Here is a 26,900-nt window from a genome sequence, read left to right on the forward strand (position 1 = left end):
CTTCTGAAAAGATCAGAGTCAAGATTCACCTCTAACTGGAGCATATACATCCTCCAAATATAAACTACAGAATTTTGTTTTAAAGTTCACATGCATTCAGAAAAATTAAAATAATAAAACAATTCCAAATATTTACATGTTACTTGGTGCAACATGGCTCACCTCGATTTTTTTTTTTTCTAGTAAGGGTCACAGAAAAAGAACTAAAGACCAAAGTGAAGAGTGATATGAGACTATATTTGTTAAATTCTACAAATAATTCAAAGAATTTTGCTTCAGTTTGTTTTAAGATAGGGAGAGAAATAGCGAAATTGTCAGAAAAGAGACTCAGGTGACACCAGTGGGCCAGGAAGACATATTTTTAAGAAAGAAAAATATTGCAGAGAGCAAGCAACAGGCCTGACTGGGAGGGGTAGAAAGAGAATGTGTAAGGGAAGGTGGAGCACATAAAGGAAGATGAGGAGGAGATAAAGAAGAAAAGGGAGAGTGACCTTAAACAGACAGAAAAAGAAGAAGGTTGGATTGACAGACAGAGGGGGAAAAAACAGAAAAAGGGAAAGAAGATTATTTGGAGAGAGATGTGGAGGCAAGGATCATATCAATAAATACTCATTTCAAATTTATCCTGTGGGAAAGCCAATCTCAGAACTACATTTATAAATGAAAGTTTATATATGACTTCAATAGGTGTCTATTTCAAATGTATTCTCATCAGAGACCTTTCTAGACCAGCTAACTAAAGTAGCACCCCCCAGTTACACTTATTGCATTTTATATTCTTCATTGCGGTTATTTCCAGAAATGATCTAATATGTCTATTTACATATTTATCCCCTCTCTTCTTCAGGCTGTAAGAGGTTAGGAATATTGACTTGTTTCCACTGCATCCCCAGTGCCTACCTGGTTTGGCTCAGTGGACTGAAAGGTCCGCGGTTCGAGTCCCGCAAGGGCACATGGCTGGGTTGTGGGCTCAATCCCCAGTAATGGGGGCATGCAGGAGGCAGCCAATCAATGATTTTCTCTCATCATTGATGTTTCTATCCCTCACCCACTCTTCCTTTCCCTCTGAAATCAATAAGAATATATTTTTTAAAAGTAATTTCACTCTCAAGATAATGTCTTGCTTCTGTTCAGTAACATCATTTGTAGGATATTTAACTATATTACTTATTAATTTACTGAATTTTTAGTAGTCTAAAATTTTATAGACTCAACAGAGAAGAGAGATCATTGAATCCCTAAAAACTAGATCTTCTCTGGAGCATATTTATAGTAAGTAAAATTACAGTTACCAGGATTTATGTAAGGGAATAGGAGGTGAATGGGAAAGGTGGCTGGGGTCATTTTGGGAAAACAATAAATAGAATATCATTCATTACTAAATATTAGAAAGAGTTGCTTATTTCTACCTCTCCTCCTAGCCTGACACCCTTTGACCATCACCCTCATACTATCTTTTAGCTAATGAATGAACTCCTACCTGTCCTGAACCTAACAGTCTGCATATTCCTTCCTATGAAAAAGCCAGGACTCCCAGGCTCTATAAAAACAGAGGTGGTTTTTATAAAATACATTTAATGCACCTGACATATTTTTTTCAAAAAAGGAAACTTCATTGTATGGGGCATTCCTTCACATTGGAATGAGTAGTTTTCAGTCTACTTTAGCTTGGGGCTTAAAGAAAAGAGATCCTACTCCTCAATATTTTCATTTCTTCCTTCTTAGAGAGGCTTGGTCACTTCTATAATTGCTTGTTCATTCCTCACACCACTTTGCTGAACAATAGCATAACATAAAAACAGGGTGTTAGGCGAAAAATAATTTTGTAAGTTTGCAGGATTTAAACTGAAAGACATCGATCATTTCACTGGTCCTCGAGACTCAAACATGTGGCATGGAGAGGGAATAAGTCGAGGATCACTTTACATACCAAAATATGTCTATTTGCGAGGTAAAAATCAGCAGATGTATAGTTGTTTTGGATATTTGATAATAGAAAAAAGAAGTTTAATTTAAGCTGCAAAGGCTCTCTTTGGTGAAATGATTAAAATTACTTTGGTTGGGAACTGAACCAAATACCATAATTGGGATAATGTAACTTTGACCTAAAGTTGCAAAAAAATGTTTGGAGAATATTTCTGAACCTCTATTTTGAATCCTGCACTCTGTAGGCCAATCCAGAACCAATATAGAAGTGGGATTTGGACCAGGGATGGTGCAAGTAGATGAAAGGAGGATTTTGAATACATCATAGTAGCCAGACTTATGAACTTCCCTTGGAGGAGTCTTTTAAAGGACTCAGCTGGCATGACTCAGTGGTTGAGCTTCAACCTATGAACCAGGAGGTCACGGTTTGATTCCAGGTCAGGGCACATGCCTGTGGTTCAAGCTCGATCCCAAGTGTGGGGCATTTCAGGAGGCAACAGATCAATGATTCTCTCTCATCATTGATGTTTCTATCTCTCTCTCCCTCTCCCTTACTCTCTGAAATCAATAAAAATATATTTTAAAATAAAGGACCTGTATTCAGAAACCAGATTTAGATCTCTTTGTATATAAGGGTTAATTTTAAGTTAAGGCTGTTGTGCTGGGGAAAGTTAAGGTGTTAAAAATATTTCTAGGTTTGCCCCAAGGGAAGACACATTTCTGAGGTTTGACTATAAGATAATCTTACACTATAGGAATTGAACATGTACAGACATAAATCATATTTTCAGGGTCTCTGTGGAATAGAACAAGATACCTGAGACCAGACCCAATCCAGATTCTCTGGATTGGTTATGAAATCAAGCCAGTTTCTAGAATTAACTGGAGGTGAGGAAAGGTATAAATAGCTATGTTGTCTTTTATACGACATTGTCTCACAGTTCCATGGGGATCTAATATCTTCAATATGTGTAACTTTGTTTTTACATTTATTTAAAAAAGACCCAGTAGCTTTAAAATGTTATCTCAATTTAACTCCACATGTCATTTGATGAAATATACAATAGCAGTTGTCAGAGTTGAAAGAGTTTGAGTGCCACAAAATAGCTTAACTTCCTTTTGTAACTGACTTTTAGATGCATAAAAAGGCAACCTACTCAACTCTCTCTCTCTCTCTCTCTCCCTCCCATAGACCCCAAACTTTCAGGTGTACAAAATTTTGTAAGACTTGTGAATTACCAAGTATTTTAAAGAATTATAAGTTATATAAATTGGCTGCATTTGCTTTTTCCATTTCTCTCAAAACCTACACTCTGTAGGAATTTTGGCAGGGTGGAATTTTGGTTGGAAGTAATTTACAAATTAGAGTTTCCATCTGGACACAAATTCCCTTTACCAGAGGAAGCCTTTTCTTACCAGTGAACAAGGCAGGAGCACTGAGCTGGTCACCAAGTTACCACATCACTTTATACTTCACCAAGAAGAGAAAAGGAGATACAGTGAATAGAATAATGGCTCATATCCTCCAAATGTAAGTTGAGGTTGGCTCAGGGTGGTTGCACATGGAGACATTTGGTATATGAACAAAGCCTACTATGGCTAGGGAGTAGATGAGTTGGCTTTGAACTTAATGGCATTGAGCACTTAAGAAATGGTAAAATTTTGAAGTCTCTTTCCTTGTATTTGTATATTTGTATTTTTCTCCCGCCCCTTCTAAGTCAAGAGCTATCGTCACTAGGTGTTTTAGGATCATGAGAAGAACATAAAATTCTAAGTTAATGCTTATATTACAGTTATACCAGATTCTAGATATGTTTTCCTTGAGAACACAGGGAGATTCATGGCATGTGACACAGAGTATGCAGAGAAGAGATGAATGGGGTGAAAATCATACACAAACAACACCCCCAAACACTATACACTAGGGAGAGCTCAACTACCTGTTTCTACTATTGCTTTTTATCTCTCTGCCTCAGATTCACCTCTAACCCCCCAAAAGAATGGGCTTCACAAAAGACTTACATTCAGAGTTACATTTCTAAGTTATATGGGAAGGGAAGAATCAACTTACTGGAAGTATATAGAAACTTACATTATTATAATAAATAATATTATATATGAACACTATGAGTTTATCTTAAAACTCATATTATTTAACTATGTCTTTTAGTTATTCCTATAATGGCTTGGATTTATAACTTTACACTTTTAAAAGACAATAGTACCACATAAAATGTTCTGTGCATCACGAAGTTTATTAGAAGATAGTTCATTAGAAAAAACTAAAGCTGTAAATTCTGACTTGAGAAGACAAAGAATGAAACACAGGAAACAAGTGATGTAAAATCTAATTTTTTGGGAAAAATCATCATGTGTGGATTTGTGCCTCTAGTAAGTCAGTGTAATTTGTTACTGACCTCTTAGTTTTCATAGTTTTTCACTGATCATAAAGGGCAACTTATCCTTTGGCCTATAAATCAAGGAGTTCTAAATAATGGAGTACTTAAGAGTATTGGAACTGCCTATTAAGTTTAAAAGTCATTCATACCCACAAGATTTCCTATAGGTAAATTAAAGTGGGTGATAAAGTTGTTGAACATATTAGATCAGATTCAAGGAGTGTCTAACTTTAAGAAGAGATTGCATATGAGTTGAACCCAGTATAAGAATTAGGGTTAGTTGGAGCAATGATTAAAAACATTGAATTTTTAATAAAGTCCTAGTAGTTGATTGGTATATCTCATGCTAAAGTATCCACCAAATAAAAAAAAAACGGTAATGCTGGTTATTGTTTAGTTTTGCAATTTAATGTAATAGTTATGTTTTTAAATGTTTTCTTTTTAAAATAAATTTTAAATCTTAGTCTAGTGTCAGGTAGTACAGAGTTCTCATATACACCATACCTATTTTCTCTATTATTAATGTATTAAATTTGTACATTCGGATGGTACATTTGTTGCAATTATTAAATCAATATTGATGTTATTTTAACTAAAGTTTATAATATATTCTTAGTTTTTACCCAATGTTCTTTTTGTTCAAGGATCCTATCTGGGATACTACATAACATTTAGTCCGCATATGTCCTTAGGGTTCCCTTGCTGGTTTATCAAAATTTCCTTGTTTTTGATGACCTTGACAGTTTTGAGGTGTACCGGTCAAGTATTTTTATATAATGTTCCTCAATTTGGGATATTCTCTATGAGGCTATAAAAATCACAAGTGGAAGTTTATCCAGTTATTTCCATTATGAACTGGCTCTATTGATGTGGTACCAATGAAAGAGTGTTGGGGATTGCCTTATTAATTAGTAAGAGGCTTAGATTTATTCTAAGATTTCTTGAAAATACATTAGCTTCCCAGGGATGCTGTAGCAAAGTAACATACACTGGCTGGCTTAAACAACAGGAATTTATTTTCTCATAGTTCTGGGAGGTAGGTATTCAAGATCAAGGCAAAGTATCAGCAGGATTGGTTCTTTAAAAAAAAAATACCCCAGTAATATTGAGAAAGAAGAACAAAGTTAGAGGAATCATGTTATCTGATATCAAGCTATACTACAAAGCAATAGCAATCAAAACAGCATGGTACTGGCATAAAAACTGACTGATAGGTCAATAGAATAGGGTAGAGAGCTCAGAAAGAAACCTACTTCTTTGTGGTAAATTAATATTTAACAAAGGAGGCAAGAATATACAATTGAATAAAGACAATCTATTCAATAAATGGTGTTGGGAAAATTGGATGGATTGGTTTTCTTGAGGTCTATCATGGAAAACTGTTCTGAGTTTCTCTCCTAGGTTCTGGTGATTTGCTGGCATTTCTTACCTACTAGATGCATCATCCCAATGTCTGCCTTCATCATCATCGGGCATTCTTTGCATGTCTTCATGTAGTCTTCACTCTGTGCATGTCTGTCTCTGTCTCTAAATTTTCCCCTTGGTAGAGGACAACAATGATGTTGGATTATGGAACATTTAATTACCTTATTTTAAGTTGATTACCTCTGTAAACACCCTATTTCCAAACAAAGTTACATTCTGGGATACTGAAAGTGAGAACTTCAGCATATGTATTTTGGTGTAACCAAAGTTCAACCCATAACAATACCACTGATGTTTATTTTGCTAATACAAAGCCAAAAGCCTCTATCATGCTGTAATCATGTGCCTTTCTCTGGTCTTCCCACTTACTCTCCTCTCAAATAGCAGACTTCCTGGATGACTTTAGCCTGCTGGATGAATCTAGGGAGAGAATGAAGTTGGGATTTGCATTGTGTAATAAAATGAGATTACATAAGGCTAAGTAAAAACTCAAAGAACATAAATTTCTGGGTAATTTATGCTAAACGTCTTTGACTGACATGAGAAGATGTAACCTCTGAAAATATTAGCTATAATAAATTGATTCAAAGATCACATCCTGCCTATTTTAAAAAATTTATCTTTATTGCTGGAAGTATTACAGATGTCCCCCATATTTTCCCCATTGAGCCCCTCCACCCTGCCCTTCCCCCCACCCAGGCCTTCACTGCACTATCATCTGTGCCTAAGTGTTATGCATATATGTATTTAAGTTATTTGTTTAATCTCTTCTGGTCTTCCCTTCTCCCTTCCCTCTCTAGTGAACTAAATTCAACAATACATTAAAAGAATTATACTCCATGATCAGTGGGTTTACCTTAAAACATTGACCTGAGGGGAAGGCTTCTAATTAAACACACATCAAAGGGCCAACTGCAATCCTTTCCACAGACCCAGAGGGCAGGTGCTATCTTCATGCTCTCCCTTTGCCATACACCATCCACTTATAATAAAACCTGTAACAACATGAGTATAGAGATAACAAGGCCACATATGACAAGCCTAAAAGCTAACATCATACTCAATGTTGAGAAGGCGAAAGCTTTTTCTTTAAGACAAGTAACAAGACAGGGATGTCCACTTTCGCCACTTCTATTCAACGTAGTATTATAAGTCTTTTTAATCAGGCAAGTCCAGAGAAATTAGGCAAGCAAAGAAAAAAAACAACACCACATCCAATTTAGAAAGGGAAAAAAATAGAACTGTTATTATTTGCAGGTGACATTGTATTAGATATAGAAAACTCTAAAGACTTCACCAAAAAATTCTTAGAACCAATCAATGCATTTAGTATATTTTCAGGATACAAAATAATCTACAGATTGTATGCAATCCTTATGAAAATTCCAATAATATTCTTTATAGGAATAGAACACACTGTCATAAAATTTGTATGGAACCATGAAAGATCCCTGGAATAGGAAGCTGAGAGGAGAGGTCACAACCAAGGCCCAGGCCTCGGAGCTGGCAGAGACAAGGCCAAGTGGACAAGGAATGGACCCATATTACCAAGCTGGGTCGCCTGATGACTTACTATAAAACAGAAACACAAAGTTCATGAATGAAGTTTATTTAGAAGATTTTGCTCCATTCCAGACACCTATTACATGCCATATTATTTATTTATTTATTTATTTATTTATTTATTTATTTATTTATTTAGTTAGTTAGTTAGTTAGTTAGTTAGTTGGTTAGTTAGTTAGTTATTTTAGAGAGAGAGGAAAGGAGAGGGATGGAGAGATAGAAACATTGACGAGAAGGAACATCATCAATTGGCTGCCTCCTGCATGGCCCCTATGGGGGATCGAGCCTGCAACTGAGATACGTGCCTTTGATTGGAATTGAACATGGGACTCGTCAGTTCACAGGCTGAGGCTCTATCCACTGAGCCAAACCACAAACCTGCTGGGGCCCAGGACATATTATTAATAGCTGAGTTGATAGATTTTAAAAAAAGACATGACCTCACCCCCCTGGTGTCTGTGTCCATTGGTTAGGCTTATATGCACGCATACAAGTCCTTCGGTTGATCTCTCCCCCTTACCCCCACCCTCCCCTACCTGCCCTCTGAGGTTTGGCGGTCTGACCGATGCTTCTCTGTCTCTGGATCTGTTTTTGTTCATCAGTTTATGTTGTTCATTATATTCCACAAATGAGTGAGATCATGTGATATTTATCTTTCTAGTGGGGGGTGGGAGGGACAATGGGGTGATAAGGACACATATGTAATACCTTAATCAATAAAGAAAAAAATTTAAAAAATAAAATAAAAAAGACATGATCTGTGACCATATGGTCCTCTGTAGGAAAGACACTTATTAAAATACTTTATTGTATGTTTATTGTAAATCATAAGAAAAAATTCTGACCAGAAGGAGAGAGGGAAGATGTGATTCTTAAAAGATAAATAAGAGTTACCTAGATAAAGAAATTAGGAATGCAGGTCTAGGAAGTTGGAACATTATTAAGAAATGCACAGAGGTGTGAAATGTAAGGTATGTCTATGGGAACACCACAGTTTGATATACTTAATGAAATGTAAAGTAAGAAGTGGAAAATAAAAGGTTAAATACTATAATGGTTGAACCTGGAAGAAGAGGAGGGACACAGCATTTAATTACATTGCTGGGATTTATACTTTGTTTAGGACTTTTGTATTTTTGTTCATAGGAGATATATTTAGTTTTCTTTTCTCATACTACTCTTGTTTAGTTTTTATTTTGATCAAATTACACTAGACTCAAAATACTCTATTGGGATAGTTCCCTCTTTTTTTCAATTATTTAGAAGAGTTTGTAAGATTGGAGTTATCTATTTTTAAATTTTACTGGATTTACTTGTAACACCATCTATGATTGATGCTTTCTATCTGGGAAGATTTCATATATTTAATTCAATTTCTTTAGTGCTTCTTAATCAATTTTGTTTGTCCCTTTTATCTATGTTTGCAAATGTATTGACATAAAGATCATTATATCTTATTTCCTTTTCATTCTCAGCTGTATTTCTAATTGTGTTCCCTTTGTCATATCAAGTATTGTTTACTTTTGCCTTGCCTATGTTTTCTTGACCAATCTTGACAGAGGTTTGTCAATTTTATTTATCTTTTCAAAGAATCAGCTTGGCTTTGTTGATATTCCCATCATATATTGCATTACATTTACTTAGGTTTTCCTTTTTCCTTTTATTATTTTCTTCCTTACCTTTTGTGTTTCTTCTGCTCTTTTTACATCATTTAGGGTTGAATGCTTAGATTATCTACTTTCAACCTTTCTTATTGTCTACTGTCTGGACAGTTTCAATTTTACATTTATTTATGTTACTATTTGATTAATGCCTTTCTCCCATTTATAGACTATCTACTCCTTTAATTTGAGGACCATTTTATTTTTTTTGCAGTAACTTCATATTCAACATTTAGCACAAAGCCTGACTCATCATAGTGGCTCAACAAATAAATGCTGAAGGGATGAATATTTAGTATGAATTGCAAACTGCAACACACTATACACATTAAATTATTAATATATTTATCTGATTTGAAAATAGTATAGTAGCTTGGAGCATATTAGAATATCAATGTAACTGTCTAAGAAAAGTTATAGAACCAATAGTTTTGGTTCTAAGGGAATAAAAATTTCTTCAGGCAAACACTTTTTGAAGTGCTGAGTGTTAGAAAAACAGAAAAGCCAGTCATCAAAGTATTTGTGAGGTCAACCTGAAGACCATCATCTGCTTTCTGCTTCAATGAATTCTATGTCAAGTAATCCTTGCTCAGTAGGATTATGATGAAATTTTTCATTTTTAACACAGTAACAAGAAATTACCTTTAATTCCCGTGAAAACATCATAAATATCTGGAGTCAGTTAGTTTGAAGTTCAAATGCCAGCTGTGTTTCTAATTACCTGTGTGACTTTAGGCAAGTGACTTTAACCCTCTGAGCTTCAGTCCTCTAACCTATAAAATGGGGATAATAATAACTGTCTCCCTTAGTGCATTATTGTGAGGATTATATAAAAAAGTAATAGATGTCAAGTGTCTGGCATGGTGTATGGCACATGGCAAGTACTCAGTACTATTATTTGTTATTGTTACTGTTATTATCTATGTGAGCTTTTCATGGAAAGGCCTATGCTTTATGCATCTTCTACCCAATGTCCAATAAATTGTAACCCCAATATCTAGCCCAAATGCCTACAGAATTGAACTAAGGTTCTCATGTTGGCCATAGTGTAAGATTTTAAAAAAGGAGATATGGGAGAAAAGCTTTGCAATTATTTAGATCTGTTCTTCAAATTCAGATTTAAAAATTTGATTGTGAAAAATCTAAATATCTCCTACACAGGGAGTGGATTTAACCATTTAAATGAAGGCATTGGCAAGATTATTCTAGGGAATAAGCATGTGCAATAAAAAGGTGACCTTTACTATTATTTTCTTAAAAATAGGTACATTTGCTGGGAAAAGTCATCTAAAACTTCTTTCATATATGCAACATTTTCTGTGCAACCTTTTTTATAATTCCAGTAATGGGAAAACTGGATTGAAAAATCATACTATTATGAGTTTATTCATAACAGATAATGCATAACATTACCTGACTTCTGGAATGACACAATGTGTGGAATAATTAACTGTGACAATGAGACTCTTCTGCCTGGATCATGTGGATCTGTGACATATAATCAGTGGCAGTGCTATTTTTACTAGAGAGTTTTCATTAACAAAAACCCACATATATTAGGAAAATGACTTCCAAAATGACATAAACAAATATAAAAATCTATATTTAGTATAGCTTAAATGAATGATTTTTTGCAGCAATTATTGTTGTAATTTAGGCTGAATAATGCCAGCTATCTTGCTACTCTGCTAAAGTCCTCTTTTGAGCCTTCAATGAACCTGTAATACTTATGAAAGGAGTTACCATAGCAACCTATATTGATGTCACAAGCTCAGGCTTCTGACTTCATTGCATAATGCAGTAGCAACTGGCTTTGCAGCAGAAACACCCTGCTAAAGAACAAGTATCTTGGCTCACAGCAAAGAGGACAAAGAAAAACAGCAAGTTATAGAGGGTTGAATGCTGGATTGTGAGTCAGATTGTCTGAGTTTCTATTTTATCCCTGCTTCTCACTTGTTGCCTTGTTTTTAGTCCTTGTGTTTACATGTGTGCACTGAGTCTTGAAACCAGAAATCTATCTATAAGTAGACATAGAAGAGAAAACTCAATATTTAATGTTTTAGCATTTGGTGGACATCCTTATAAAGCTAAAGCACCCTAAAAATAACTTGGAAAGGAATTACAAATGTTTTATACCTACCAGCTAGCTCACAAAGATGAACAAGACACTTTAAAATAAGAAAGCATCTAGCTAGTGTTTTTTATTGTTATTTTCTGAAATAGTAATGTGTAAAGAATAAGATTGAATTCCTAATCTCAATTGCAAGAGAACTCTTACATACATACATCATATTATATAGCTATATCTATTTAAAGATTTTTTTTTATGTTCAGAGTAAGGTGGAAGATTAACTTATTAATGGATGTGATGCTTCTCATGTTTATATGTGTATATTAAATTATAAATGTTTCTTAATTTTGCCATGAAAATATTCATTCTCAGTGAAAAATAAATATCTGAAATGGTTTTGCTAATATAAAATGAAATTTTTAAAAATCTCAATCATATTCTTTTTTTAGAATGGCCTAATCTTTTCATTGTAGCCTGTAAGCTGTTCCTTATATCAATTGGTCTAGTTTTTTTTACTACACACTCAATTTCAGATTTGAGGTACAAATATTTTAGAATTGTAAAAGGCATTAAACTAATGAAATTTTTCACCAGAAACTAAGGTTAAACATGAGATATATTTTTATTTTATCTAAGGTAACAAACTAGAACATTTTGATAGAACTGTGGCACTTTCCACGCCCTCTATCCATATGCTTCAAAATCATTCCAAGCTATCAGCAAAAAATTAACATGCCACAAAACTTATTAACTAAATTCTATGTTTGAAAAATCCTCAGAAAGACACAAGCCTTAGGAAAATTTTAAGTTACTGTTGAAAATGTAGAATGAGGTAGAAGTTGTGGCCATGTTTGGGATCAACACTTGCTCCGCATCATATTGCAGCACAAGTCATTTGCACAAGCCTCAGAATTTTTCAAAAACCAGAATTCAGTATACAGCGTTTTATAGAATACATGAGAATGAAAATTAGTGCTTTCATAGTAGGCATGACATCTATCGACCTAGATAAAATGATACTTTTTTTATACTGGGGAAAATCTTTTTGTGTGCTTATATGAATTCAACAGATTTTTACTAACTTTCTTGATGTGAAGAAGTCCTGCATATACATAGTAAAATTTTGTAAAAAGGAAAAAAATAGCAGGTTAGTCTCCACTTTTTTCCCAACTTAAGCAAAGAGAGCAGGCAAAATTGGTTACCTTCTGAATGCTTTGTTCCTTGCCCTAAGTACCACCATTTCTTACCTATACCCCCTCTTAATAGCAGAGACTAAACATACACTGAAAAGTCACATCCAGGGATCATACCTATAGAAGGAGTTTAGGTGTTTTGTTTTTAATAAAACTGAGGTCTGATTGATTTAAATAAGTTCCTCAAAGTTAACTGATGGATGAATTCATAACTCAACCAAGTACTTTCTAGTACATCACATTGTCCTGTTCCTGCCTAATGGCTTTAATCCAGACTCGCCTCCCTGATATATAGTCCTTTTCCTTTTAATATGCTTGCTCTTAGTTTTATTCCCTTCCCCCCTTGGCAAATACCACTAGAAATTATAGAGAAATTTTATTAGTCTTTTCAAAGAAATAACTTTTAACTTTGTTTATTGCTTTTGTTCATTGCTTTGTTTATTGCTTATTTGCTATGTTCACCTCATTATCTTTTACTGAGTAATAAACTACTCTCAAAACATATTGGTTTAAAAAAAACCTACTGTTTCATTATCTTATGATTTTGTAGGTCAGGAATTCAGGTCGTTTGCCTGGGTCGTTCTTTTGCTCCATGCGGTTGTGACTGGGTTTATGTGCTGGTGTTCAGTTGGCAGTTGGTCTGGTCTGGAGGGTCCAAGGGTGCTTCACTCACATGCCTGATGCTTTGGCTAGGAAAACTATAGGGCTAAGCTTAGAGAGGCTTCTATCTCTATTCATTTAGGACAGGACCTCTCCAACAGTGTTAAGACTGCTAACATTATTGATCAGAACACTAACAATGTTCCAAGCAACAGGAAGTAGAAATTGCAATGCCTCTTAAAGGCTAGACAAGAACTGGCAGAGCATCACTTCTTCTATACTCTTGGTTGGAGCAGTCACAGAGCAAAGATTAAAGAGGAGAGGAAAGAGACCCTTCCTATGAATGAGAATGGTGTCAAAAATTGGGGCTATTTCATTCCAACACATTAATTCTGTGTTATATTTTAGTTTTCTATTTCAATAATCTATCTCTTTATTTCTTCCTCCTATTTCCTTTGTTTATATTCCACCATGCTCCCACAAACCTTTAACCCCCATTTTTTTTTTTAGTTTTATTGCTTAAAGTATTACAAAAGGTATTACATATGTCTCCTTTTTTTCCCCCACCCTTGACAATCCCCTGGCCTCTCCTACCCCCCAGTGTCTTATGTCCATTGTTAACCCCCAATTTTTAAGTTGGATGGTTAAATCATTATTTTTCACCATTTCTGTTTCTAATCTAAGCACTGAAATGTAAAAGTAAATTTTTTCTTAAATGATTGCTTTCATTGCATTTCAAAGTTTTAGCTATTTTTATATTTTCACTTTGCTCAGTTATAATTATTTTCACTGTTTCATTATCATTTCTTTTGTGACCTAGGACTTATATGGAAGTGTGGTTTTTAAAGTTTCAGTTATATTGGGCCTTAATAATGTATCTACTTGGAACTTAAAAGTCATAATCCATCAAATGCATATCAATATATGAACCTTATTGGATCCTGACTTGAACAAACTTAAGAAAACATATGAGTTAATCAGAAAAAATTTGAACACTGGATATTTGAGGAAATTTTATATATTTTTAAAAATATAGAATAACTAGAGGCCTGGTGCATGAAATTCATGCATAGGGGTGGGGGTCCCTCAGCCTGGCCTGTACCCTCTCTAATCCGGGACATCCCTCTCGCAATCCAGGACCGCTGGCTCCTAACCACTCACCTTCCTGCTGGTCTAATCCCCCTAACTGCTCTCCCCTGCTGGCCTGATCACCCATAACTGCCTCTGCCTTGGCCCCGCCACCAAGGCTTTGTCCAGAAGGATGTCCTGTCTAATTAGCATATTACCCTTTTATTAGTATAGATATTATGATTTTATTAAAAGAGCCCTTTAATAGAGTTAGTGACAAATATTTATAGATAAATTTGCTCCTGGAAAATTCAGATGGAAATGGGAGTATAGGTGATAAGATTGGCTATGGGTTAAATGATTATTGAAGATACCTGAAGCAGTCCTTATACTACCCATTTACCCTTGTATGTGTTAAAAATGTTTCATAAGAAGATGTTAAAAGTTCATCTCCTTAAATAATAATTTCTGATTTAATTGCATTGTGGCTAGAGACTGTGGTGTGTGTATATATATGCATTTACATATATACAAACACATATATACACATAGATTATATATATATATATATATTCTCTATATATAGTCTACTGGCATGCTGTAGAACTTGAATCCTTTCCACTATTAGGTCCATACTTGTATAAGCATATGTAAGAAATAGACTTGTGAGAGAAGCAGGTCAAGAAAAAAAATAGACTGGTCAGTGATGATGCACAATGGCCATGAATTGACAATAGAATCAGACAAGGGAAACAATCATATGTGAACCAATTCTTCGTTTGTGGACTCTTAGAGAAACATAAAAAAAGGAGAAAAAGACTTAAGGTCTTTCCACTTACTGGGATATAGGCTACAGAAGGAGAAATTGATCATGGGATATAAGAGATAAACTGTTATAATTTTATTTGTGTGGAGAGCCCAATTAAAGTTAGACGTGATGTTTTCCAGCTGTATTCTTGGGAGAGAATATAGCTGGCTAGATAAAGAATAGGAATGGGAGAAACAAACAGTGTGGTCTATTAATGTAACTGGTACATTTATGCCTGTACATATATTATGAAAGGATTAGATAAACATAGAAATTGAAGTATTTATTATAATAATTAACCATGGGATGCTGGCTTGGTAGAGACAAGGAAGTAAAGAAAGGAAATGAGGGAAAAGAGCATACCAGAAGTGATAGGGTTGGCAAAAAGATAGAACAGCATTTTTCAACTGGTGTGCCACAAGAAATTTTAAAACATGCAATACCTAACTATTTAGTCAGAGGCACTGATCTTTTTTCGCTTAGATTGTCAAATTGAAAAATGACAACAGCCAACACAACAACAGCCCTCTGACATGAATGCCCTGTCTTTAACCATAAATGTGTAGGTCATATAATAGAGTTGCATGTTATTGGTCACATTGCATAATAAGGTGGAGTCTGTTTTGTTAATTCTTGGTACCAGAAATCCTTATGTATAAGTATAGGCACCTGATTTTTTTAAAAGTCACTTTGGAGCAAAAAGGGTAGGTAATTATTGTGTGGGTGTTTTTTTGTTTTTGTTTTGGTAAATCAATCAAAATAATACCTATTTTTGGTCAGATTGGCAAAATACATAATTTTGGATGTGCTGCAGAATTTTAGTTTATGTGCACCATGAGATGAAAAAGGTTGAAAATTGCTGCCTATAGAATAGGAGATATAGTGATCAGGAAGAGACATTTCAGAGAAGCTTTTAAAGGTGAAGCAGTTAAGAGAGATGGTGAGGTTTAAGGTATGATTTATTATTAACTAAGTGGAGTTGAGTGGAAAATTCTAGTATTGATGTGATTGAGGAAGTGATAGAAGATTCTTGTCTTTGATTGCCGAGGAATGACTGGGTGCAGAGGAGTGACAAATCAAGGAAGAAAATGAGAGAAAAGTGTCATTTTTTACTTAGCCTAAACTATAGTAAGCTCCTACAAATATGATAAGCACTATACCAGGTGCTGGGTTGCACTGACATATTTTTGTTTTATTTTTATTTTCTTTTTATTATTATTATTATTTGCACTGACATATTAATGAACAGTTACTCCTCCCTCCCCTACTGAACTGAGCAATTAGACCATCATGGCTGTCTTAGCACCTTCTCTCTTTATGTCATAATCTGCTGCTAACTAGCTTCACATCTTGTTTTTCTATTTCCCATTTCCCTAGAGAGGAATTCAATTTGTGCAGATCATATTTCCAAACCAGGTCTAGATTCTTGTTTACTGCCTTAGTCAGCGGGTTGGGAGCCTTTCAATATCCTCCGTGAAAAGTGGGAGGGTTATCTGGTGCAGACATGGCCAAGTCCCTTCATCAGGGGCTGTGCTGTAGGAAGGTATTGTAGCCTGAGTACCCCAGAAAACAAAGCCTGATGTAAGAATGGATGCTACTGTTTTTATTAAGGGAGGCAAGAGTGAATGTGAAAGGAACTGAGGTAGGGAAGGAGGAATTGCTGATCAGAGGATGTGTTGCTGAAGGAGTTAGCACAAATGCAGATGCTGTCATGTCGTGGGACTGTCCTATGAAAGGGCACATTAACTGCAACTCAGAAGGAGAAGTATTTACTTTTCTTGTAAGCCATTGTTTAAAGGTTTTCTCTACAGACTTAACTCTCCGGAAATCTCAGACTGTGCTTTTGTGGGCACTAAGCAAGACCACTCACACCTTAATGCCAGCAAGGGCAAGTCCTGGGTTAGTGAGAGACACGGTATTAAAGTAAGGCATTGTCAAGTTCTACCTGAATGAAATCATTCCAAACCCATGAAGACCTGGTTATTGCAGCAGCTGTTGAAACAAAACACACATGAGGCTGAGAGATTATGAATTGGTATACAAGAGGCATGGATATAGAAACCAATGATGGACAAACTAGTTAAGGTCATGAGAGACTGACCAGAGAAGGAGGAAGCAAAGATGGTTTCATCAGTCCCAAAGTTTTAAACAGAATAAATCAAATAAAGCCTCAAGACATTTATTGAGCCTCTACTATCTGCAAGGAACTGAACCTATATCCCCACTGGCAGTATAAGTCTAAGCAAGAAGCTTTACCATCAAATGGAGGAAATAGATGTGTATAAATCTGTATACAGATTTCACATATTATCACATGTTATATATATATATATATACACACACAAGATATCACATGTTAACATGTGCAAGAGTAACACAGAGGAAACAGAGATGAACAATATTTGGAGGAGGAGGAGAATCTCTGTGGAAGATTAAATGTGACTTTAATACATAAAGTTAACATTTTAATAATAATGCCAGGTCTATTTCTGTATTACAAGATATTTACAACAAACCTTTAGAGTGATTTTACCTCTGCATTCTTATCTTATTAAAATGACATATTTACAGGTTAGATATTTCATATTAAAAATAGAAATGAAAATTTAAGCATTTAAAAACATTATTTTTCCTGTTATAGAAAATATTTTTTCATTTTATAGCACAATTCATTGAGGTTTAGTTTAATATATATATTTTTTAATTGATTTCAAAGAGGAAGGGAGAGGGAGAGAGAGAGATGAAAACATCAATGATCAGCTATCTCCCGCATGCTCCCTACTGGGAATTGAGCTTGCAACCTGGGCACGTGGTATGACTAGGAATTGAACTGTGACCTCCTAGTTCATGGGACGAAGCTCAATCACTGAGTGCCACATAGGCCAGGCTGCATCTAGGTTTATTTTAGACATAGTATGCCAGAATTCTTAACATACATTCTTAAAATAAAGTTCATATAGTTCTTTCTTTAGGCCTGTCTCCTTGTTTTCTTTCTCCTAAGCTCCAAGGGCCCTTCTTTTGCCTCTGTAATTTGTTTCTAGAGCCCACGCAGTCCAGCTGGCTCACTTCCTCCAGGGCTCACTTCTTCTACCTCTGTGACTTTCTAAATAAACTTTTGCTTGTACTTGAAAAAAAAATTTATTTTCTTTCTATGTAAAAAGTAAGTGGGAGAGTAGGTGAAGAGTTGGGTGGAATAGGGTGGCAGAAAAACAAAATATAGATTTAGAGGTGGATTAGAGAGATTAGGTATTTAAGGTTGGTGGATCAAAATCAGAAGCTGCAACCAGGGAATGCTTTCTTGATCTGAATTCTTTTTTCTAAGATAAATAAAATCCATTTGAAGAGATGTTGTAAATGGAACAGACAGAACCCAGACTCTGAGAGCCAGAGAAAGAGAGCTTGACGAAGGACAAGGAGAGATATGACTCCTGGGCTAGACTAACCAAGACAGTGACTTGATTTTGCATCCTGATCAAAGCTTTGTCTTAATTCCTTAAAATGTGAATGTGTCTCTGATATTTTTCCCTTGAAGGGTAGAGTTATTAGCCTTCATACGTGGCCTGGCTTGTGGGTTCACCATTGATTGAAGCCTCATTTTAGTAACAAAACAATATGTGGCATGGTACAATGATTACTTTTAATTAAAGCATGGTTAACATATGCAAACACAATCATATTGCTTTGCAAAATAAACAAATGTATAAAGTAAGTAAAATATGTAGGCTATTCCATCAGTTATTCCATTCAATGTGTGCATGGAGATGGGAATCTGCCCTTTTCTGAGTTGGTCTCAATAGGAACACAAATCAAGTATCAGAATATATATGTGAATTTTGTTTTTAGATAACCTGGATCTCAGACTCAAGGCAGCTGGTTCACTCAGACTCAGCTGAAGAACCAGCATTCTGTCCCAATAATGGATGGAACATATACTGTGTTGAACTTTCTGAGAGACTGCTCCAATGCTATACCTTCCTATGGGATTTTTTCAATAGTAAATTTGATAAGATTTTTACTTTTGATGTTGACTTTAAAACCAAGATATAACTTGTATAGAGTATAGAGTTTTCAGAGAAGAGAAGGTCTACCAAAAAGAGTAAATGTTGATATGGCTTAAGAAGAAAGCAATGTGGTAAGATTGAGTCGGTATTCTCATGGATAGCCTTATCATTACTTTCCCAGCAGAAGGAAAGATAAGCAGATCTAGTAAAATGGGAAGGCACTATAGTTGTCTGAGGACCCCAAAGTGGAGGAATTCTTTCCTTTCCCTTTTAGTTAATTCTCCTCATTTCTATAGCGTAGATGTTGCCCAATTCATACATTGGTCCAGGTGAAGGCATTTGGGTGTCAAGCACGTTATAGGTAATGGGTTCAGTGCTCTACATAGTTTATTACTTTAAAAATTTATAACATTACTAAGAATTATTATCCCCAATTTACAGACGAGAAACAGGCTGTGAAGTCAAGGTGATTTACTCAGCTAATCAGTGAAGGAGGTAGGATTGGGAGGCAGGTAGGTCTAACTGTAAAGCTTGTCTTCTTTCCAGCATCCAATATTCTGGCCTTTGAGTTTCAGACTCTCTGGTCTTATTAGGGTTTCTTGAGGTTGACTTGGATGTCCTTTGAAGGACTAAGTTCATTTCTTTTCACCCTCGTATGAGAAGTCTTTTCTAAGAGCCCATGAATTATAAGGCTGAACCCCTTCTGGTAGCATTGCCCAAAGTGGAATTAGGTGGTGGTATTAGAAAGGAGACTGTGCCCAGCAGCAGTGACTCAGCTATGCTTTCCTTGATATATGTAACTATTTGGACTTCATCAAATTTTGTTGTCTTATAATTTTGGTAGCATTTAGGTAAAGCCTATATATGGAAGTAAATGGTTTAGTTTTCCTGATGGAAAGTTTAATTTAGCTCTCCAGCATGTTGTTTTTTAGCTTGCTGTAGATATAATCGTTTACTTAATGAGAATGCATCCTCCCTTCCAGAGTACTGACTTTAAAATGAATTTCCATAGATTTACATAAATTCCCTGGGGACCACTATAATGTGAAAAAAGAAAGAATTGCCCAGCTGTGCACTGATTTAATGGGATTATGAAGCTTTAGGGTTTGGGCTTAAAAAAAAAAAAAAGATATCTAGGGGAAATAGTCCCTCACACTGTTGGAGAAATAAACCATTAAACGAATTTGTTCTCACTCCGACAGAAGATGATTTGAGAAGCCAGCATCAGCCAAGGTTTTAAAAAATCCATCTTAGCAAAAGCTTGTGAGAATTCTGTGCATTTCAGCAATTACTGTTATTTCTGAGAAGGGATGCTAATATTTTATTACAGCATTTTGGGGTAGAAGCTTTTATTTTAAGATAGTTTTGTTGACAACGGACAGAATTAGCAAATGTCCTGTATCTCATGCTGTTAACTCAAAAACAATAGCATCCTCAAATACACTTACCTTTAAATATAATAAGGTCCACAATCTCATCTGGGCCAGCAATTATTAATGGTGGTTTTTATGTCCTTCATACTTTAATTCCTTGTCAGTGATGTAAAAAGATCAAAGAGGATACCAGCTTCTGGGGCTCAGGACTTTTACAATCCATTTAACTTCAAATCTTTCTTTAGAAGGTGGTGTCCCAATTATGTGGTTTTGTTCTCTGTGGCTAGTTCTATAGGTTGGTTAGAATAACAACAGCAAGAGAAAGACCTCATGATTGCCTTGGCCTTGGACCATAGCAATGTGAATTATCTATTTTTTCAAGATAATACCTCAGCATTAGCCAACTGTCTATAAATGCATACCTTTGGTTCAAAGAGGCTTATTCAAGAATATGAATGGATCAATATTAATTTATATTCTGTGCTGAAAAACAACCATGGATAGTGAGTCAATAGATTCATCCTTTTATATGAATACATAAATTGGTCAGTAAGTATTTAGTAACATATAGAACACACTCAATGGTGGATGCAACAAAGGAAGAAATATTTGTCCATGGCATTGAGTTTTTAGCATATATATCAAAGAAGCAATAATAATAGCTCACACATTTTGTGCATTCATCATTTGACAGGGTTTTCTTTTTATCATCTACCATAAACTTCACAACAGCCTTATATGAGTTGGCACTTTGGTCACGCCATTTCACAGATGCAAAAACAGTCACAGAAAGGCTAAATTACTTGTGTCTCAGTTAGTGTGTGGACTATCAAGGGTGCCAGCTATAGCCCCTTGACTCTAAACTTTAAGCTGTTTTTAAAAATTCATATATTTTGGTAAAAAGTACATACCATAAAATTTACATTTTAACTATGTTTAAGTGTACAGTTCATTGACACTAAGTACATTCACAGTATTGTGCCATCACCACCACCCATCTTCAGAACATCTTCATGTCCCCAAACTAAACTCCCAAACTGTCCATTAAACAATAACCCTCCATTTCTCTCACCCTTAGGCCCCAGGCAATCATCATTCTACTTTTCTGTTTCTATGAGTTTGGCTATTATAGGTACCTCATATTAGTGGAATCACATAGCATCCTTTTGTGTCTGGCTTGTTTCATTTAGCAAAATGTCTTCAAGTATTATCCATGTGAGAGCATATATCAGAATTTCCTTCCTTTTTAAGGTTGAATATTATTTCATTGTATGTATATATCACTTTTTGTTTATCCAGTCATCCATCAATGTATCCTTGGGTTGCTTCTATCTTTTGACTATTGTGAATAATACTGCTTTGAACATGGGTGTTCAGATATTTGTTTGAGTCCCTGCTTTCAGTTCTTTTGGGTGTATGCCAAAAGTGAAATTACTATAACCTATGGTAATTCTAGGTTTAATTTTTGGGGTAACTCTTATACTGTTTTCCATAGTGGTGGCACCATTTTCCATTTCTTTTTTTAATTTTATTGATTTTTTACAGAGAGGGAGGGAGAGAGATAGAGAACTAGAAACATCGATGAGAGAGAAACATCGATCAGCTGCCTCCTGCACATCTCCTACCGGGGATGTGCCCGCAACCCAGGTACATGCCCTTGACCGGTATCGAACCTGGGACCTTTCAGTCCACAGGCCGACGCTCTATCCACTGAGCTAAACTGGTTTCGGCCATTTTCCATTTCTACCAACAATGCACAAGGATTACAATTTTTCCATATTCTTGCCAACATTTTTTTTTCTAATAGCCATCCTAATGGTATATCATTGTGGTTTGAATTTGCATTCCCCTAAGGATTAGTGATGTTGAACACATTTTCATGTGCTTACTGGCCACTTGTAGTTTTTTTTTTTTTTTTTGGAAAAATTTCTATTCAAGTCCTTTGTCTATTTTTAAACAGGGTTGTTTTGTTGTTGTTGAGATGAAGAAGTTCTTTATATATTCTGGATATTAATTCTTATCAGATATTGGTTTACAAATATTTTCTCCCATTCTGTGGGTTGCTCTTCACTGTGTTAATAGAGTCCTTGGTACACAAAATTTTTAATTTTGATGAAGAGCAATTTACTTATTTTCCCTTTTCTTGCCTTTGCTCAGACCATATACTGTTAACCACTACACCGAAACGCAGAACCAAGATTACAACATGCTGAATTATTTGGTACCAAACATACCTCATGATAATGCATTGAAGATGAGGGTTGGTGTTGTCTAGTGCATGTTTCTTGATGGACTTTGCATAAGAATTGATTGAAAAAAATATTGTTGAGTCAATTTTATGGCATCTCCCTGTCCTTTCCTATGTGTTTCCTGGGCACTCATTAAGGGACAGGAAGGGCTGGAGAGGGGCCAGGTGGGGTGTCTGGCCATGAATGGAGATAAACCTGCCAATCTCTTAGGTGTAGATACATTGCCAGGACATTTTCTGGTAGAAGTTTTATTCAACAAAAAGAGTTGAAATAAAAGCTCTCTGTAGTCTCATTCACTGCTTGTCATTGGAAGCTCACTTTTCCTTGGACCTTAACCAAGAGAGAAAGTAAAAGAGAGAAAAACAATCTTTTCTCTTGTCTTTTGCTCTCTGCCTGAGGCAGTCCTAAGCTAGGTCCTCCTGGGTAGTATTGGGGAGGAGGGGACGGGTAGAGAACTGAGCCCATATTGTGCTCCGTCATCTGAAGAAGGTGTGAGTGTGACTCATGTTTCAGCTAGAGAGCTGTGCTTCTACACATTTCTCTTTTAGTTTCTGAACTTGGAATGCATGTAAGATAACATTTCCCCCCACCACACTGCTTGTGAATTATTAATTTCATGCATCAGTTTAGGGTGGGCATGGATAAAATAAGAATCTATAAAGTAAATAATAAGAAAAGTTAATCTCATGTAAGTATATAAATATGCATCTAGTGCTCACATTGGAAGCATATGCTTGCTCTAGGTTTTTAACATTCTATATGTTTAATAGAATCATAAATAGGTTTGCAAACATCATGGTGATGGCTTGAGAGCTGTCAGGAAGTTGGAAGGAAGAAGAGCCCTTTTGTAAGCCTCCCCTGAAGCCTTCATAGCCACAGTATTAGTGCAATAGTTTCCTCCTCCTGCAACCGTTTGGTGATCGGGGTGAGAGAAGATTGTAATGAAGACAGAACTTCTGGGCCCTCCTAACTGCATTCTGTGTAACAGTCTTCCCCCTAGTCTGGAGTCTCTGAGGTCCAGAGACCATACCTCCCTGTAAGCTTAGGGTCATAGTGTCCTGATCATCTCCAGACTCCAGACCATTTCAATGCATCTTCCAAGGGCTACTCTAGCTTGGCTTTAATCCTCTTACACAAGGGAGCAATGGCATCTCTGCTCCATGCCAAAGGCCAAGAAAATAATACATTTTAAACATAATTTTACTAATAGAATTTGCTCATTTTGTTTATACTCTGAGCTAGGTTGCTTACATAATTTGTTAAATTCTGATAACCACCCTGAGATAGGTTTTAAAACACTAATCCCCACTTATCCACAGGGGATACATCCCAAGTCCCCCAGTGGATGCCTGAAGCCATTGATATTACCAAACTAGATATATTCTGTTTTTTTCCTATATGCATGTACCTATGATAGAGTTTACTTTATAAATCAGAACAGTAAGAGATTAGCTAATAAAAATAGAACAATTATGAGGATATACTGTAATAAAAATTATATACATGTGATATTATTAAGTAAAATAAGGATTACTTTTACTGGGATACCACACCAGTGGATCTGATAACCACAAGGACTACCAAGTGACTAACAGGCAGGAAGCGTATGCAGCTTGGCTACACTGGACAAAGAAATGATTCATGTCTCGGACAGAAAAGAGCAGGACAGCACAGGATGTCATCATGCTACTCAGAATGGTGTGAAATCTAAAACTTATGAATTGTTTATGTCTGGAATGTTCTATTTAATATTTCCAGACCGTGGTTTACTGTAGGTACCTGAAACTGCTGAAAACATGACCGCAGATAACAGGGGACTACTGACTTTCCTTTTGCTGTTGAGGACATTGAGGTTGGGGAGTGGAAGTGAATTTGCTCATGGTAGCTCAGAGTGTGGAAGGCAAAGCTTGCAGTTGGAGCAGGTCTCACTGGATACACAGTCCCTACTCCTCCAGCTCTGTGTGAGCAAGGACTTCTTCCTACAGTTCTCTCTCTGACCTTTGACCCTTCTTCTTTAAAAATTCTCATTGTAGAGTCCAGGAAACAAAAGAAAAAAGGGATTTTTATTTTTTTTTTATGAATTGACTAACCAAAATTAGCAGCAATGATCACCTTTTTGAGGACAGCGTTGCTGTTCCCTCAGCATTAGGAGGACATCAGGTTGGGTATAATCCAAGCATTAGTGGGTGGTCCTAGCCGCATGATAAATGAATCTAGTCCACACAGCTTACTAAGGAGATGTTAGATGCTGGTTTCACTCTGCTTATGAAAACCCTGGGCAGGAAGAATTGCCGCACAGGTGGAGATAACATCATTCGGTGGCAATGGGGAGAACTTGCGAGAGAGAATAGCTTCTGTTCGCGCTGAGGCCCCTGGCAGAGTTTTGGCTTCTCATTTTGTGGCAGAAACTACTTCCTGGCATATTTGTTCTTTCTGCGGCTTAGTATTGGCGTATTCTTACTCGTTTTTATTGGCAGAATGATTTTTTTGTCGTGTCAATTTCATGACATAATTATTTTCCTGCCAAATCCAGTAATCAAGTGAATTATTTATTGATTTGTAGAAAGAATAGGTTTTTTGTGCCTTACTTATTCTTGAATAGGCTAATTTGATGCTAAACCCCATTAGGATTAGACAGTGCCACGAGTAAATATAATTTAACCAATAATTTAGAATATGTTGTTATTTTCTTAAATATAGTGCAAATGTCAACAGTTCTAAACATTTTCAGATGATGTTTCCAAAACAGCAAGAAGAAATTTGACTTTGCCTTTTGAAAACTAGAGCAGAGGAACTTGGCAGCTTCTTTGGCATCGGTTTTTCATGCACAACCCCCCCCCCCCCCCTCAAAACAAAACAAACAAACTGCAATCAGGTAGAAAGTATCCCACTTGGGAGCTGGCATCACAATCTACATGATAATGGATATAGGAAGGGTGAGCATACCACCATATAAGTGTCTTCGAGGGTCCATAGGCACCAGGAGGTGTGGCAGAAAGCATGTTCTCATGCGGTAGGGTATTTCTAAGGCTAGTGCTGGGGGTGGGGCATCATCAGCATAGTTATCATTATTGTAAAAACAATAATATCAAATGCATAGCATTCCAAGGTGGTAGGCACTCTTCTGAGCAATTTATCCTAGCTAATAAAAGAGTAATATGCAAATTAACCATCACTCTGTGACAAAGATGGCAGCGCCCATAGTGACCAGGGCAGGATGCTGGCTGTGTCACCCCAGCAACGTGAGCCCAGCAGGCATCACCACAGTGACCCGCGAGCAGGCAAGCGCGGCCTGCAGGCAGTACCCATCAGGGCCTGCTTGCCCATTGCAGTGGTGTGGAGCAGGAAGGCCCCACAGAGAGCAGAGAACCATGGGGAGTGGGCCCAAGCCATCAGTAGGACATCCCCTGAGGGCTCCTGGATTGGAGAGGGTGCAGGTCAGGCTGAGGGACCCCCCCCCCCCCCCACCACACACACACACACACACATGCACGGATTTCGTGCACCGGGCCTCTAGTATGTAATAATTCATTAATCCTCGTGGTAACCCTAAGAAGTAGAAACTCTTCCCATCCCCATTCATATATGAGGGTATTTAAGCGCAGAGAGGTTAAGTAATGTGTCCAACATCACAGAGCTAACAAGTGGAAGAAGCAGAATACACAGCCAAGCAGCCTGACTCCAGAGTGTGTGCTCTTAACCACGGGGTACTCTGTGTGACAACAATTATGGAGGGATTCCTCTAGGCCACTCATGATACTAGGCACTGAGACCAGAGAGAGAAAAATTCCTCACGGGATTTAGGGTCTAGTGCATGTAGATACGAATCTGCCTCCCAACTTCAGAGGCCATTTGAAAGGTTTCTGGTGACAGGGAAAAGCTTTCCTCAACTGTCAGTGACTCAGAGAGCCATTAACAGAGAAGCACTGCTCTCCATGACGGAGGTGGCACAGTGGTGCCCTTGGCTCAGAGTTAGAGCAAAGCAGCAAGGAGGCACCCACGCCCACTCATTGAGGACTTCTGTAGAGTCAGCATTGTGCCAGATGCTCACTATAAACTCATGGCATCCTCACAATGGTAGCAACCAACCGAGTCTCCGTGAATGCCCACTGCACTCAATCCCACCCCTGCGTGTTGGACTTATTCTTTTTTGTTTTTGTTTTGTTTTTGGTTTTTCTTTTATTTTAAATTTTTTTCTTTATTGATTAAGCCAGTGGTTCTCAACCTTGGCTACACATTAGAATCACCTGGGAATCTTTTTAAAATCCTGATTTCTGGGCCTCATCTTCCACAAATTGTTTCTTTGTTGCTAATGTTGTGGCCCCACCCCATAACAAAGAAACAGAATTTCTGGAGGATGAGGCCCAGAAATCAGGATTTTAAAAAGATTCCCAGGTGATTCTAATGTGCAACCAAGGTTGAGAACCACTGGATTAAGGTATTGCATAAGTGTCCTTATCGTCCCATTGCCTCCCCACCCCCCAACCCCCACTCATGCCCTCACCCCCCTGGTGTCTGTGTCCATTGGTTAGACTTATATGCATGCATACAAGTCCTTTGGTT

The 26,900-nt window shown here is 36.6% G+C and overlaps 1 long non-coding RNA gene across 3 annotated transcripts in view; it reads left to right on the forward strand.

Moving 5' to 3' along the window:
- Positions 1–10,761: 10,761 nt before the first annotated feature.
- The window catches only part of LOC308520812, a 221,685-nt gene continuing 205,546 nt past the window's right edge, over positions 10,762–26,900 (forward strand). For 2 of the 3 annotated variants that reach the window (XR_013996116.1, XR_013996117.1), the window contains exon 1: positions 10,762–10,883. This is a non-coding gene — a long non-coding RNA (uncharacterized lncRNA). The remainder of the gene's footprint in view (positions 10,884–26,900) is intronic. The other variant, XR_013996118.1, reaches the window with a different exon arrangement.

The sequence above is a fragment of the Myotis nattereri genome, assembly GCF_964212035.1.
Source record: "Myotis nattereri genome assembly, chromosome: 6".
Classification (NCBI taxonomy): domain Eukaryota; kingdom Metazoa; phylum Chordata; class Mammalia; order Chiroptera; family Vespertilionidae; genus Myotis; species Myotis nattereri.